General features: G+C 44.5%; 1 protein-coding gene across 3 annotated transcripts in view; it reads left to right on the top strand.

The window, feature by feature from the left end:
- SYNDIG1 (synapse differentiation inducing 1) overlaps positions 1–12,043 on the top strand; it is a 387,838-nt gene that overhangs the window by 141,079 nt on the left and 234,716 nt on the right. The window contains exon 1 of one of the 3 annotated variants that reach the window (XM_088477356.1): positions 4,002–4,025. The exons of the other annotated variants lie outside the window; for them this stretch is intronic. The gene's annotated coding sequence lies outside the window, so the exon portion shown is untranslated. Of the gene's footprint in view, positions 1–4,001; positions 4,026–12,043 lie in introns of those variants that run through there. 3 annotated transcript variants of the gene reach the window in all.

Raw genomic sequence — 12,043 nt, forward strand, 5'->3', positions numbered from 1 at the left:
TAAATATGTTAAAGAAAAAAAATGCTTCATTTTGTGAGGTAAATAGAAATACAATTGTACTACTTGATTTATGGCTGACCGTGTGGAGAGCAGATGGCCAGTCAACATTATGTTGTCATGACAATGGGCCTATTTTTATGTGGAAGCCTGGAGCTGTATGGTAGCTCCATCCGCCCCATTGTTAATCTGGCCCTGGCCCTTCCCCCGTACCTGTTTGATTGTGCCTCCCGCTCTATGCTTCTCCCACAGCGCCATCTTTCCAGTGATACATTTGGAAAGATGGAGCATACATAGAAGAGAGCAAAGACTATGACACAGTACCATAGTCTTTATAGTCTTTGCGAGCTCCTGTGCAGCGCCATCTTTCTGGATACATCACTAGAAAGATGGCGCCACAGAAGCAAAGGCATATTCGTTAGTATCACTGTGATACTAAACAGAATATGCCACTGGTAATAAGGATCGTTATTAAATGCTTCAGCCTTACTATGGAGAGTGCCATTTTTCTATTGCTACAGATGTAGCCGTGCTCATCTATGCCACAATGCGTGCGCACCATAGTATGGACGATGCAACTAGTGTGCCCGTGTCTATGGCGTGCACATGCATGTGCACAATGGGGAGAACGTCGGCCTAGTCACGGCCCAGCGAACGCTGCTCTATGCCGCGATGCATGTGCCTGCGCACACGCATCGGTGCAACGATGTAGATGGCTACATCTGTGTGTATATCCCATTTTCTATCTTGTACCTATTACCTGTTTTATGGAAAATTCAAAGTGTTATATTTGTCCGTGTACTTTCCTGCTACAATGCTCTTATATATATCAGTGTTTGTTGGATTCTACAGAATGTATTTCCTTATGCAAATAACATTGTAAAGCTGAGCTTTTCTGACTTCTCGCCATCACCTTGTATATTTTATATAAATGAAGTCTGGTGCCTGCGCTATACAGCTTTGCGGAAAACGATGTACTGCTAGAGATGAGTTTAGACTATTTCACAAGGACAGTGTCATTACAAAGTGTAGGTGATTAGCAGATTTTGTCCATCCCAAAACTTGGCAGAGATATGAAATTCTATTAAATCATTATAGAAATCATATTAGTCGAATGTTCATTGGTGTATTAATAACGAGATTCATTCAGCCAGAGTCTGTTTCAAGGGCACTAGCAGTGTCTTGTGCTAGATTATTTAATATTACTCGCTACTGTATACCAGCTTTGCTATTTTGTATTTCACAAGGTCATTCAAACATGAAGACATATATACACGAATATGACCTTGCATGCTCAATTTTTTTTTCAAGTGATGCTTGTTTATTACCAGACTAGTGGTGGATAAATACACATCACTAATTAAAAACACTCAAAACACATTTATTGACAAATAAACCATATTAATAGTATAAAATTAATTGGAATTAAATTTTTAGTAGCCTTGACATCATCAAATATACCATTTTGTTAAATGCAATGCAGCCCTGTTATGCTGCTGATTCTCTGTATGAAATATGTAGGAAATATATAAAATAAATTGTATTTATTATTATTAACTAGCTGGGAAACCCAGCATTGCCCGGCTTGTAGACTGGACCCTGAAGTACACCTGCAGTCTTTATTTGTTTATATTGTCCTCACCCCATTCCATTGATCCTGAAAAGGACCCCACTGTTTGCTAACATGCGTGCAAATAGTGGTGTTACTACCGTGGGTGTGTGTGAGTGTATCTGTTTCACTTCGAATATGCACTTTAGTGTTATATATTAATAAATAAGTGCGCATTTATTAATGTAAGTGTGTTTGTTCCACTTAGTATGATAAATATGCACTTAGTTGTTATATATTAGTAATGTTTATAGCCCTTTATAGGGAAAGTGAAGAGTCCCGTCTTGCGCTCCGACTGTGGCTGTCAGGCAAAGGAGCCGAGGTACGGAGGATAAGATCTGATCCTATATTTCCTTTACCTCCTAGTTACCTGTGCTTGTGCTGCAGGTATGAATGCTGCTGCCGCAGTGGTGATCGTTCCCCAAACTGGACTGTCAAACTCCACCATGTGGTCTGGGGATGACATTGGTGGAGTTTGACAGTGCATATGTATAATTGTTGAGTATATATATATATATATATATATATATATATATATATATATATTCAGGAGCAGCCAGCACACACCTCCTTACTTTTTCGCCTCCCATTGCTGCCAGAAGCCCCGCCTCCCGACTGACAGCCACAGTATGTCTCCGGGAGTGCAGGGAGAGGGCTAGACAGGTGGAGAGGCAGTGATGTGACTTCAGGTTCCTGGCATCAATGAATGCCGAGTAGTGTGTGCCTCTGGGGCCGGTTCCCTGCATGGTAGTCTGGCAGCAAATAGACAGCGGCCGCACTCAGACTTAAGCCAGCGCCCTTGACTTTTATGGCACCCAGAGCTTGCGCTATGCCGGAACTGCCCTCCCTACGCCCCTCTTTCTAATGTGCTCCTGCAGACTGATTTGAAAATCTGTTAAGGTGCCCATCCACTAGACGATTAGTTGAGCGATTGAACGATAATGATCGTTCAATCATTCATAAATCGTTTGCAGAAATGTCTAAAATGACCAGCGATGCGCGTGCCCGATGGTCGTTTAGACATCTATCATCGTGCAAACATGCTGGACAACCTGACGATAACGTCAGGTTGAGCATGTTTGCAGATGATTGACGAGCCTTCACTGAACGACTGCTCGTTCAGTGCAGGCCCATCACAGACTGACAAACGACTGCACGATTACAATGTCGTAATTGTTCAGTCGTTTTCATGTCTGCTAGTGGATAGGCACCTTTTAGTTTTTCCTATATTTATTTTTTTGAGATTGCAGGAACACTCTAAAAGATATATAATAGAGGCGCTCCTGCAGTTCGTGATGCTGTTATTTGTTTACTTCTAATTCTATGAACTGTATCATAATTAGTTAATAATAAAGTACGAGCTAATCTCGTACAAACAAATAATAAGTAAGATTGTACTATATCTTAAGGGAAGATCTGCCCTTGGTTTAATCATATGCTAGGTAACATCTAACTTAAAAATAGCCTTAGGGGTCTATTTACCGGCACAATTTATTAACCCATGGTTCCTATCACGACCAGAGCGTCCTTACCTGCTGGCTCGCGGTCTCTGCCTGTGCGTGCGCTCTGGCGTGGTCCTACCGATGGGGTTGCTGGTTCCTGGAGGTTGGCACGAGGAGGTCCCGGGGGAACAGGCCATGCTGGTACAGGTAAGACTGGCAGCTTCTCCATGCTGCAGACTACTGGGTGCCGCCATCTTGGTTTTGAGCATGTGACCTGAATGGGCCAATCAGGTTGGAGCCTTGCATGTGACTCTCAGCAGCCTATCTTGCACCTTCCTTTGGTACTTAAGGGTGTTCAGCACACCCTCTAGTTGCCAATGCAACATGTTCTCAGCCTTGCTGTGTGAGAGTTCCCTGTGCTCCCTATCCTTGGTATATTGCAGTCTCAACAGTGTCTCGTTTGCTTTCTGTCAGCATTCCAGGCAGTTCCCAGGATTCCTGCACCAGCTATACCCCACATCTCACCCTCCACTGGTTGCCCATCAACCGCATGCACTCAGAACCCACTGCAGTTTACAGACCTCTGATCCTCAGCATACCTGTATTGGAATTTCTTCCCTGTCAGTTCATTACCAAGCACCTGTTTCCCTGCCTCACGTCAATTGGACTCATTCATTACCAGACATCTGCTTCTCTGCTTCTATTGGATTTGTTTTTTTTATCAGACACTTGTTTTGCAATTCCACAGCAATTGGACTATTATTTTCTGCCAGACACTTATCCTCAGTTCACCCATGGACTTTTTACAGTATTTATATATTTGTTTAATTCCATGAATCTGAATACCCCCATGAAACCAGCTGCCTTTCTGTTTAACAAGACCGTTCCTGCTTCGACTCCTGATTCCAACTCTGGTCCAAAAATCCCCCAGGTCCTGACAGCTCCTCTGTGAACCCCAGCAATAACTGCCCTCCTCGGTGAGGATTTCTTGTCTTTCACTATCAGTCCAATGCTCCCGGCAAAGGAGTAAGTGCTATGGGCATAGTGATCTAACCAGGAGGGATTCAGCAAAGTCTCTTTGGCGTTGCCAGACCCCCGTTAACCAGGAAAGCTACAGTAACACACCATCCAGAGAATATTAACAAACTAGTCACATTGCCATATGAGAGGTCTATACAGGTCTGTAGGGATTGCGTTAAGCTCCTGTAACAGGGATAACGTCAGAGAAACCTCTAATTTCTCTGATATTATCATTTTGTTAAATAGCAAACAGCAGTGGCATAGGGGCCTATTCATCATTACTTGAAAATTCTCTGGAGGTAATTCGGTTTAGAACTCGCATGGAGTTCTACCTAATTACTGGAGGAATTCATCATTCCTCCTCTCTATAACTATCTATTCCGAAAAGCTGTCATTTTTGCAATGCCAGATTTTCAGAAAATAGATGCTTTTCCCTCTCTACTCTAACTTACCGCAGCTGTAATCATCAGTGCTCCACATGTGCCGTTACATTCACAAAAGTGGCGCATTAAGTAGCGCACGCAGGGGGGGGGGTTCTGAGTACCCAGAAACCCCCCCTGATGGACCAAATTTGTTTTTTAGAGACGTAGACAGCACTGTCTCCGTCTCTGCACTGCCCGCGGGCGTGTCGTAGCTGCTGCGGACACACAGACAGAGAGCTCTCTGCCAAGGAGGATACAGGTGCAGCGGGCGCCGGGTAGGTAGCGCTGTTGTGTGCCACTGTCAGTCCCTGCTGTGCTGTGATTGGCTGGCTGTGAGAGGGCGTGTTGGTGCGGCGACAGTAGGGGGTGGAGCAACAGTGTGTCTCCCGGTCACTGCTCCCGCTGTTTCCCATCATGCTGTGCGGATGCTCCCGGACCATGAAGGGCCATCGCTGTGGTCGTCCTGGTGCAGTGTGCAGGTGCTCCGGCGGGCCTGGCTCAGCTCCAAGTCCTATGTCTTCAGCCGGGAGCTACTACGCATGCTGATCAGCAGTAACTCTGCTCACATGGGCTCCGGCGGTGACCCAACTCAGCCCTCGGTGAGTATACTGATGTTTATGTATGTATGTATGTTGTGTATAAGTATGCTTGTGTGTGTATGTATGTATGTATGTATGCTGTGTGTAAGTATGTATATATCTTGTGTGTATGTATATATGCTTGTGTGTGTATGCAAGTATGCTTATGTCTGTGTGTATGCTGTGCGTGAGTATGCTTATAAGGTGTGTGTATGCTGTGCGTGAGTATGCTTATAATGTGTGTGTATGCTGTGCGTGAGTATACTTATAAGGTGTGTGTATGCTGTTTGTGCGTGCGTGTGTAATATACATATTTATATAAAATTTGTGTGTGTGGGAAACCCCCCCTTACAAATCCTGCGTTTGCTACTGGCATGTGCAGCACTGATTACAGCTGCTGTTATTCTGTGTCCCTCCTCCAGCATCCACTCCCCTCTAATCTCCCACCTACCTGGCCGCATGAGAACGGCGTATAGTAACACCATCAAATTTCTAAACTATATAATTATCGGAATTTGATGAATAGCCTAATTTCTACATCCCCATCCTAATGTACTAAAGTATGAGGAGTGTGGAAATTAACGCAGATGGACTTAGCATGAGATATCAGTGATATCTCCTGTGTTAAGGGTGTTAATACTAAAAAAAAACGGTCATTAAGGAAAATGTCCTTAAAACCATTGTTTTATTGTTGATGAATAGGCCCCAGAGTCTTTTGAAGCCGTTTACGCCAGCATCTCGGCTCCTCGCCGCTTCTTACATAGACCTCATAGAGTTGACATTTGGCAAATCAGCTGGGAGGCAGACATAGCATTTTGATGCAGTATGTACAGTAGATGATCAGACAGAGTCTCTGTCATTCTTAAGGTTCTCATAATACAGGATAAGTCTAGGAACATCCACTGGATCTATCACAAATAAATGTCACTTGTTTCCTACAGGCAAACTCTAAATTCATATAATATTATCCGTGGCCGATTACACCAGAAATCCATTACTATCACTGCGGGACTCACTCACATACTATAGTCCCTTGGGCACCTCTGTCACTTCACTCATACAATTGCTACGCTGTATTGACTGTGGACCAGAATACTTTAATGTAAATATATATATATATATATATATATATACTGTATATGTGTGTGTGCGTATTAGGTGGAGTGCCTTTATTTAAAGTGTCATATGAACACATTCATTTCTTGCCTGTATAAAATGTACCCAGACAGAGCAGAAAGTGCTGCAGAATAAGTAGTGGCTGAGTTAATAAGGTTCTAACATTCCTTAGATTATATTGTTTTTGTTTCTGCAGCCATTCCATACAAACAAAGGCAATTGGCAATGTCACGACAGCTGATGTACCTCTGAGGACTGTGGGCCTTATTCAGAGGTGGACACTAATGCATGCGCGCTGCCATTTGTTTTGGATTCGCAGCTGCGTTGATATGCAAATGCTCTTCTGTAATTGCGAGCGCCAGAGATTTCAAGCCCGGAGACGCCCACTTTCAATGTTTATGGACAGTGGAGAGCTGCCGGTGGGCCCAAACACTCCATCGGCGCACCATCGCTATAGCTTCAACACTAATGATGCCCTAGGGCTGGCACAGTGTCTCCTTCTAAACATGGCCTCTAAGGCTGCGGCTCTGCGTTTGAGAATGCAGCCGTGTTCCCTGACACGCCCGTGATAATCCCATAACACGCCCATCAGACGGCTTTTGCTTCTTCACTTCAGGCCACCTCCCAGACACCGCCATGCTTTTCCTCTGCCATCTTAAATGAGTGTGATGGCATACACAGCGATCTCTTCGAACACTCAGTGGTGCGCATGCGTCCTAGGGGTTTCCATTACTTTTTGTGCATGTACCGTAGCAAATACTCACTAAACTGCGCAAACATGCGTCCACCTCTGAATCAGGCCCTGTGTGAGTATCTAACTTGCTTCATGGATACTTAAACAGCATAAAATGTTTTTAGATGATAAAATTGGATAACATTTACAGTTCTATCCTATTCATACTTGCCTACTTTTCATTTTTCCTCCCTGGGAGAAGCCCGGGGAGGAGAAGCATGTTGGCAGTGATGGGGACGGGGCCTGATGTTTTGCATAATTAAGCCCCACCCCCTTACTGTATCTTGAATAGTGCATATTTAATTAGGGGGCGGGGCCAAGTGACGTGATTATTTAATAATTGTGTCATTAAGCTCCGTCCCCTACTCGGGACCCCCAATCTCCATGAAAATTCTCCCCGTTCTGCCCACTTCACAAGGAAGTGGGCAGCAATGCAGGAGAGGTGCCTACTATACCGGGGGTGCGTGGGGTTACCCGAAAAATCGTGATCCTCCCGTGACTTCTGGGAGAGTAAGCATGTATGATTCTGCCCTGATTCTCCACTCTTTTTATGAAGTATCCCCATTCCCTAATGATAACAATTAGAGACACTTTCTACGTTGTGCTGAGTATAAAGGTGATTTGTACCACTGACCAGGGATTTGGAACACGTTTCCAACCCGGATCAGACCCAGGACAGACCCCTTTTACACCGCAACGGTGACCTACCGTTCACACTGGGGCCTGGTCTGCTGTGACCCAGCTCTTCTGGTGCAGGTAAGCAGCGCTTCTCCCCCTCCCTCTAACCTCACTCTCTGCAGTGGTTCAGAGGCAGGGAGGGTGGGTGGGGAGCGCTGGTCAGGCCGGCCCTGGTTGCAGTGAACTCTTGGAGATGATGTCATCTCCAAGCGCCACTAAATCCGGCCAATTGGGTAGTGTGCGGCACAGATTGCACCATTTATACTGCAGGGTGTCACGGAAACGACCCCTAGCCAACCCTGCAAGCTACCCGAGTTGCATTCCCGGATCCCTGGACCAGGGTGGATCCATTTACACTGACAAAAATCCCGGGTTGATGCACATTGATTCTGATTTCACAATGAATGAAACATGTAATCTATATAATAAGCGAGTATGGCGGTATGCAGTCAGACAAAGTCAATATGATGCAAATCGACATAGTGCATGCTCACATCGTGAACATACAGTACCTGTTGACATTAGGTAGTTGACATAATGACTGTTGACATTCTACACATCGACAATGGCGCCGGTCACAATCCCGACTCCAGAATGCCGGCAAAGAATTTATGATGGTTGTCGAAATACCGCCGTCTATCATAATCCTGATGCTGGAATCCAGGACAACGCGTGCCCGAACGAGGGAAGTACAGGGCACCCGTCTTGGTAGCCGCTGCGGGTTAGGGTTAGGTTTAGGGCATTTAGCGGGGTTAGCGTTAGGTTTCGTTTTTGGGGTGGAGGTTAGGGTTAGGCACCCCCAGGGAGAGGTTAGGCTTAGGCAACCCCCCCCCGGGAGGGTTAGGTATAGGGAGCGTTAAGGGGGGTTTAGGGTTAGGCACCCTGGGGGGGAGGTTAGGGTTAGTATAAATAAGCAAACAAATAAAACTATAAGAGCAATGTGTGCAAATGCTAGGAGCTTAGGAAATAAAATCCCTGAACTAATAGCAATAATGACAAGGGATGATCTGGATATTGTGGCTATTACGGAGTCATGGCCATGACCGTGATATACTTTATTTAAGAAGGACAGAATGGGAAGAATAGGAGAAGGAGTAGCAATGTATATCAAGGAAAGCATAATTACTATGTTAATACATAATATTGAAGAATGCTTGCCTACCCTCCCAATTTGGTTGGGAGCCTCCCGGTTGCCGCCGACCCCTCCTATCCCCCCTGCAATTATGGGGCTGGTGACGCGATTCACGCATTCCGCCCCCCAACCGCAAACACTCGTCAGGTCTGTCCCACCCCCATGTGCTGGCACGTCCCCCCCAGTCATGCCGACCTGACTGCTCCCTCCCGGAAGGGGCAGCCAGATAGTCAGCAAGTATGCTTTGGGTGACTATAGAAACAGGGGAGAAAGTGATTCTTCGTATTGGGGTGATTTATAGGCCACCAGGTCAGGAAGAGGAACTGGACAATAAACTATTGCTGGACATCACTAAAATGGCATTAAAAGGAGAGGTTATAATCATGGGAGATTTTAATCTACCCGATATAAACTGGGAGGTGTCTGTGGCAAGTTCCACTAGAAGTAGGGACATCCTGATTTCATTGCACGGTGCCTCCCTCCAACAATTGGTGAGGGACCCCACTCATAAAGATACAATATTAGACTTGATACTTACAAATGGAGACAGAATATCTGATGTAAAAGTGGGTGAAAACCTGGGATCCAGTGATCATCAAGCAGTATGGTTCAGGATAAAGACAGATACTCACCCCATACAAAAACAAAGGTGATAGATTTTAGGAAGGCTGATTTTGCAGGGATGGGAAGACGTGTAAGCGAATCTTTGGCAGAGTGGAGAAACGTGAAAGGAGTGCAGGAGAGGTGGGAAAATTTAAAAAGTGCAATATTAAAGGCAACAGACCTTTGTATCAAAAGGGTTAGGAAAACCACAAGGAAAAGGAAGCCAGTGTGGTTTGGGAAAGAGGTAGCCAGTATTGTGAATGCAAAAAAGATGGTCTTTAGGAAATGCAAGCAGATGCAAAATAATGAGGACAAAGAGGAGTATCTTGTAAAACAGAAGGAGGGTAAGAAAGTAATCAGATGTGCAAAAGCTGAAGAGCAAATGGCACAGTCAGCGGGTAAAGGGGGCAAAACTTGTTTTAAGTATATAAGCGAAAGGAGAAAAACAAAAGGTGGAATAAAAAGACTAAAGACAGAAAGAGGGAGTCTTGTGGAGGGAGACAATGTAACAGCTGATCATCTTAATAATAATTTTTGTTCAGTGGGCCTGATTCAGAGCCGCTCGTAAGCGGCCGCTCGTTCGCTCCGAGCGATGTTCGCACATCTGCGCATGCGTATGAGTTTTAGTACGCATGCGCGAACCAGTCAGTGCGGTCGAAAATCGTATGCTCGCAAAATAGCGAATGCCTACTAATTTGAGTGACAGAGTGAGGCGTTTGTGGGTGGTAACAGGGGAAGGTGCTTGAAAACGGGGAGTGGAGATCCGAACGCAGGCGTGCCAAACGGTCAAAACGGGCGTTTTAAGGGTGTGCATAATTAACAAAGCAGCGTCATTGACCACGTCACTTGGTTAACTTTTAGCCTGAACTGTTCGCATGATTGCGGTAGGAAAATCCAACCACAAGCACTGCGAGCAGTTCATACGCCTTTCGATGTACTCGATTAATCAAATAGCGGAGATGACGTAGGATGCGAGCGGCCAGGGGGCGTTTTTTCCTAAATAGAGAGCGCATGTTTTGTTCGCTCGTTCAGACATAGAGGCGTGAACAGACTGCAAAGAGCGAGCGCTTAATTTAAATAGCCAGACCCTTTTTCTGAACGAGCGAGCGCAAATAGCGTCCGACTCTGAATCAGACCATGTATTCACTACTGAGAGAGAGGGCAAGGGGCCACAGTTAAGTTGCAGGTGTAATCAGAAAAATTAGGTAGTAACAAGCACATTTACAGAGGAGAAGATCCTAACAGAACTCTCAAAACTGAAAGTGGATATATCAATGGGGCCTGATGGAATACATCCAAGGATACTAAAGGGGTGCTGGTAACACCATTAACAGAATTATTCAACCAGTCACTAGCTACTTTAGTAATTCCAGAGGACTGGAAAAAAGCAAATGTTGTCCCACTGCACAAAAGTGGAAGCAAGGAAGAGGCAAGCAACTACTGACCAGCGAGCCTTACATCAGTCATAGATTATCTCAAATCCAGCAATTTGCAGGATCCCAAACAGCATGGCTTTACTGGGGGGAGATCATGTTAAACAAATCTTATTGACTTATTTGACTGGGTGACTAAGGAAATAGATAAAGGGGGGGCCATAGATATAGCTTATCTAGACTTTAGTAAGGCTTTTGACACTGTTCCACATCACAGACTGTTAAATAAACTGGAAAGCATGGGATTGGATACAAAGATAGTTGAATGGATAAGATCATGGCTGCAGGATAAGAAACAGAGAGTTGTAGTAAACGGAGTGCAGTCTCAAGAGGGAAATGTTACCAGTGGAGTACCTCAGGGGTCTGTACTTGGACCAGTGCTTTTTAATATCTTTATCTGTGACATTGCAAATGGGAAACTATGCCTTTTTGCAGATGATACAAAGGTATGCAACAGGGTAGACAGACCAGGAGGGGTAAAACAAATGATTGATGATCTAGGTACACTAAGAAATGGTCAAGAACGTGGCAACTACAGTTTAATGCCAAAAAATGCAAATCATGCACTTGGGTCTCAAAAATCCAAAGGCTAAATATAGTATTAATGACACTATACTGGAAACTACTGAAGAGGAAAGGGATCTAGGAGTCACTATTTCAGGTGACTTAAAGGCAAACAAACATTGTAACAAAGCAATGAGGAAGGCAAGTCAGATGCTTGGTTGCATAGGGAGAGGAATCAGTAGTAGAAAGAAAGAAGTGATAATACCACTGTATAGGTCATTGGTACATCCTCATCCCGAATACTGTGTTCAGTTCTGGAGGCCATATCTCCAGAAGGATATTAATACATTAGAGACTGTACAAAGAAGGGCAACTAAAATGGTGCAAGGTCTACACCACAAAACATACCAGGAAAGACTAAAATATCTTAATATATATAGTTTGGAGCAGAGAAGTGAAAGGGGGGACATGATAGAAACGTTCAAATATATAAAGGGTTTTAACAAGGTAAAGAAAGGAGACATTCTTCAAAGAAAGAGAAGTATTAGAACAAGAGGACATGTTCTGAAACTGGAGGGTGGTATGTTCAGGGGAAATTTGAGGAAAAATTACTACACAGAAAGGGTAGTGGACAAGTGGAATAGCCTCCCATCAGAGGTGGTAGAGGCTAAGACAGTACAGCCATTTAACATGCATGGTATAGAAATACGGATATCCTTCAGAAGAAGTAAGGATCAATAAGGGTTGAGGTAACAATATGTTTAAAAAATGGGGCA

Source organism: Taudactylus pleione, unplaced genomic scaffold, assembly GCF_031769625.1.
Source record: "Taudactylus pleione unplaced genomic scaffold, aTauple2 ptg000201l, whole genome shotgun sequence".
Classification (NCBI taxonomy): Eukaryota; Metazoa; Chordata; class Amphibia; order Anura; family Myobatrachidae; genus Taudactylus; species Taudactylus pleione.